Below are 5119 nucleotides of genomic sequence, written 5' to 3'. Positions count from 1 at the left end.
GATCAGCCTGGTGTGAGGTGAGGAGATGTCAGCTGCTTCTGCTGCCCAGGAGGGGTGAACTCCGCCTTGCTGCAGAACCAGGCAGGATTTTCATCCTCTTGGTGACCAATCATCCCTAGGTTAGGTGAGCCTCACAGCGAGAGTTTCTGTGGCAGTTTGTGCTGCTCATACCGCCTTGTGCACCGAGAATTCAGCACATTGTTTGGAGAAGGGAGGACTTAAAAGTCACAAGCCAAGAGCTAACTGTCTCCTAATGTAACGTCAGTGCCTGTAACCACCACCCGTCATGTGGCCCTCGGTGGTGTGGGATTCAGTCTGCTCTTAATACATTGGCCTGTGTAGGGAGAGCAAGGGGGAACTGCAGCCTGTGAGAATATTTTGTGTACCAAAGCGTGACTCAAGGTGCAGCTCAGTGCCATGTTTTCTTTAGCAACAAAAGCTTTTGACAAAACAAACCAAAGCCACTTGACAAAACTATTCCTGCTCCAGCGGCCTGGACTTTCCCTCACGCCGCTTTGCTGATAGACCTACCTGTGGGACCTGTGGGAGTACCGAAATAATCAGAGTTTATTTTTCAGAAAAAAAAAAATCCTTTTAAAAAGAGGACAATTTGTTCCTGACCTAAACTCCTTCATTTGCGAGCTGTATGGTCCCACAGCATCTGATAAAAAAGCAGTGGAGAGCATTACTGGCTTTGTGAGCGTGTGTCTGGGGAATCTGTCTCCACCCTGGAACTGGGGGGCAGAGAGGAGGCACTGTGTTTTTGGCAAAGGTTCCTTCATGTTTTTACTCTTTCTGCTGAGACGAATTGCCTGTAATGGCCAAACCTGAGTGATTCAGTTCGTCTGGGTTTTTTTGTTTTTCCTTCCAGCCTTGCGGTGGTTCTGCCATGCCGCAGAGGGATGCGGATCTGAGGCTGTTTAAATATTGCTGACTTCTGCAGTTTATCACAATCCTCCTTGGTCTTTCCTCCTGCCAATGGAGCGGTGCTTAAATATCTGTTGCATGGCAAGTGTGCAAGTTAATTGTTGGGGTCAATTTGTTTTTAATAGCTGAGGAGACCATGGTGGACTGCCTCAGCATCCTCGGTGGTACTGACTGTGTTGGTCACACCACAGCTGGGAAAACCCCTCGAAGAGCCAGCTGTGATACCAGCCTGTCCTTGAGAGTGGGGAATGAGGCAGGTGAGCTTAGACGAGCACCACAGTGGTTCATCAGGGATGGAACTGATGCCCTGCTTCCTCAGGGAGATGTTTTGGAGCTGCTGCTGAACTTCCCCCTTTGCGATACAGTCTTGTCGGCCTTTCAGGAGGTAAAGGGGGCTTATAACAAAGATGCGAACAGACATTTTAGCAGGGCCTGTTGCGATAGGACAAGGGGTAATGGCTTTAAACTAAAAGAGAGTGGATTCAGACTAAATAGAAGGAAGAAACTTTTTACAGTGAAGGTGGTGAGACACTGGCCCGGGTTGCCCAGAGAGGTGGTCGATGCCCCATCCCTGGAAACATCCAAGGCCAGGTCGGACGGGGCTCTGAGCAACCTGATCTAGTTGAAGGTGTCCCTGCTCATGGCAGTGGGGTTGGACTAGGTGGCCTTTAAGGGCCCCTTCCAATCCAAACTATCTTATGATTTTGTGATTGTCCCACCTGGCAGTGCCAGGCCTTCCTCTCGGAAGGCAGCAGCGTGAGGAGCCAGGGCAGTGGTCACAGCAGTAATTCTTCTCAGGTTCCACTGACTCTCCCACAGCCTTTATTTTAGGGTGGCTCTGCCAGTCCCAAAGGCTGCCTGGAGTCAAACACCTGGGACAAATCATGACGCGTGGAGCAGAGCAGCAGCTGTGACAATAACTGGTGTGCAGCGGTGGGTGTAAAAAATAGCACCTGCTCCTGGGGCTGCTTGAGGAAGGACGGTGCTAGGAACCGGGGCCACCTTCACGCAGACCTTCCAGCTGCCCAGACGTGCCAGGCGAGCTGGTGCAGAGGCTCTGAAGCAGGATCCAGCATCTGCTGAGAAACCGTGCCTGGGAAGGGAGCTGCTTGCAAGACTAACGTGTACAGGACAAGGTGTGAAGCACATAGGCAGGCATCACTGTAGAGACCCAGTCACCCTCCAGAAGGTATGTTGTTATTTGGACTTGCGATTTACTTCCAAGATGTTATTCTGGGCAGGATTTTATTTTTCTTTTATTTTAGTAGCTGAATGAACATCTTTCTCTCCCGAGAATGTACTGTGCCAGGCAGTCACCTCTCTGGAATGGTACTGATTTGGGCAGCGCCAGGCTTTTCACTGCCATGGCAAAGGATCTTATGTGCCATGAAAATATGATGAAATCTGCTACGTTCTCCGCTGGCAACTTCAGCAATAAATACAGCACCCAGCATGGACTGGGAGTCCTGGCGTTCCTTCTGCGAAAAGCCGTGACGCCGCGAGGCCATTCCAGATAGGTGAGGCGCAGGTAACTTAACCCAGCCATAGAAAGGGGAAACTGGCTGGAACATGAGAAGGTCATGTTGTGTTGCTTCTCTGGTTTCCCAAGCTAAGGCCCGCTGCATGTCCCTGGAAGACCTAGGTAAAGCTGAACTTAAGTCAGCCAGATAAATATTTATAGTAGATATGTTAGGACATAATCCTCAAGGGGTCTGATTGCTCTCTCTGCGCTCCAAAATGTACTATAGGGGAAATAATAGCGCTATAAATACAGCTGTGTTTAGCTAGGTCATTACCTTAGGGGTGTTTATGGTTGTTCTCTAGGAACTAGAGTTGGAGCAGTGAAAAAAAAATTAACAGGGAACTGAAAAAACGGCAGAGGGTGATCCCTTTGCAAACGGTACTTCGGCTGCGAGGCTTCGGTCGCGCCGTGATTCATCATTACAGTCGCAATCGGGTTTGAAGTCCTTGTGTGTGCCAGCCGTGGCAGCAGCTGGTGCGGTGTTCATACAGGCTGGTCAGCCCGTTTTGTTGCAGATTTCTTTGGAGAAGCCTTGGCCATCGGCTCTTGTCCTTTATTTGTGGTGGTTGTTTTTTTTTAATTTCTTATTCCTTACATTAGAAAATAGAACAGCGTACAAGATTTTGAGGATTCGGACAAAACCAATAAAATTATGACGTTATTTTTCAACTGTCGGTTTTCCACACCCATTTACTTAGACATCTTACAAAGTATTTAATACCTATACACAGACAAAGTGTAACTTGCTGTAGTAAATGAATTTCTTTGATTTGGTTTTGCTCTTTCCCTTTATAGGAGCAGAACTGGGTACGCTGCTGAGTTCCTCTGGAACAGGCTGCTCCATTTTCAGTAATAAAGCGGGTAGAGTTTGCAAGAATCAAAAACCGGATTGCACAGAAAATAAAAGGACCTAACTTTCATAAGCCCACGATCCTCAGCTTCCGTGGGAAAAACTTCGAGGTTAACACGCTGCTCCTTTGACCAAGGAGTTCCTGGCATGTGAAAGCCTCGCTGGGAAATGTTTGGGTTTTAATTTGGTCTGAGGCTGGCTCCCCGGGTCGGGAATGTGGGGGTGTGCCTCCTGCCCGCCCCCACACCGGCCCGTGGGCCCTCCTGTTGGGAAGCGCTCTCCGGAAAAGTCAGGAGGGAGTTGTGCAAAGCGATGCTTGCTTTATTTTCCGAGGGGGAAGCCAGCGTACAAGCAGGGACTCTTTATCCGTCCCCTTTCCTGTCTGGTAACTTGAGCCCATGTTATCTCCTTAATGTCATTTAGTGCGTGCTTGTTAGACCTCAGCAACCTTGCCGCTTTAATTCCTGTTCCTCTGTAGTTAGCTCTGAAATGAAGCTTCTGCAGTATAGCCACCTTTTATAGCAGTGTACCAGTTTTGGATAAGCAGGTATTGTTTATCCTACACATGACACCGATACTGAAATAAATCTGTCTAGCTGGTCCATACAGAGTGTTTTACTCTATGCAGACAGTACATGGGATATATTTAGCACCATGACTATATTTAGTGTGTCATTCTGAAGCATCTGACAGCCAGAAGGTCTGGGTTGTGGGGACGCTGGCTTTTGAGTATCAACAGCAATCTGAAGCTTTCTCCTGTGTCATCAGTGTTTGGGCTACTTAAAGAGCAAAGAATCAGTTCTGCTTGAATTTGTGTCACCACTCTGTTGATTTTCAGCTTCTCTGTGACAATAGGAGCTCTGGAAGATAAGGAATAAAATCTCTTTGTTGAAATGACGTGGAAGAATGAAGAGGACAAAGCGTGCTGTGAGCTGTGTTCGGGCCTGGGATTTCTGGGGTCCTCAACGGGTTGTCCCAGCGCATCTGAATACGCGTAGACCTGTGATTGTCAGCCTGATGGAGAAGTGCCCTGTAACAGGGACCAATTGACTTGCCCTCACCCAGAACGAGAATGGCATTTCTACACTGTAAATCATGTCTGGCACAAGTTTTATCTAGCTTCATCATTCATCTTCGCATCTAACTTCCTACACTTTTTCCTTTGACCTCTGTTTCGCATCTTTCTCTTGCGGTTGTGTGTTGTGTTGAATGGGCGGCTGCAGTCACTCCCCAGACACCTGCTGAGCTCTGGAAATTTTATCACAGATCAGTCAGCATCACGTGGTGGGAATAGATTATACTGAAACAAAATCCTCTTTATTTCTCTCTCTCTTTTTTTTTTTCTTTTTTTTTTTTTTCTCCAGGTGGATAGCTGAAAATAGCCTTGTTCAAACAGACCTCCCACAGAAGCCTGTGTGAGTCTGGCAATAAGTGCTTCATGATTTGGTTTTGACTTAATGGTTCATATCAGCATTTGAAAAAAATAAAAATAAAAAAAAAATAACGCTACCCCTTCTTCACTGAAGAGCTTTCAACTTTGTGCTTGATGACTGCATTTATCTGAGCACGTACAAGAAGGCTGATTTTCATGCGATTTCCTTCTAATGTCAATGTCAATCCATAAAGCGGCCTGGAGTCTGATCCCAGAAGACCTTCCCCAGCACTGTCTGCTGCCTGCAGCAAACAGTGATTCCTTGCGCATGATTAAATCCCTGGGGAGCATCAATAGCCGGGTTGCTAATATCGCATTTAGATAAGAAGGAGAAACTGTAGGTGATGCGGGAGAATTACTTTGAAGTATCTGCCGTCTCTAACGCCCT

The 5119-nt window shown here is 47.4% G+C and overlaps 1 long non-coding RNA gene across 1 annotated transcript; it reads left to right on the top strand.

The window, feature by feature from the left end:
- Nucleotides 1-658: 658 nt before the first annotated feature.
- On the top strand, nt 659-4465 carry LOC134520377 (uncharacterized). Its single transcript, XR_010072432.1, has 2 exons — nt 659-2116; nt 3245-4465. It is a non-coding gene; the product is annotated as an uncharacterized LOC134520377 (long non-coding RNA).
- Nucleotides 4466-5119: the final 654 nt, after the last annotated feature.

Source organism: Chroicocephalus ridibundus, chromosome 9, assembly GCF_963924245.1.
Source record: "Chroicocephalus ridibundus chromosome 9, bChrRid1.1, whole genome shotgun sequence".
Classification (NCBI taxonomy): domain Eukaryota; kingdom Metazoa; phylum Chordata; class Aves; order Charadriiformes; family Laridae; genus Chroicocephalus; species Chroicocephalus ridibundus.
The sequence above is the reverse complement of the archived record's forward strand: the minus strand, read 5'-3'. Positions and strand labels throughout refer to the sequence as shown.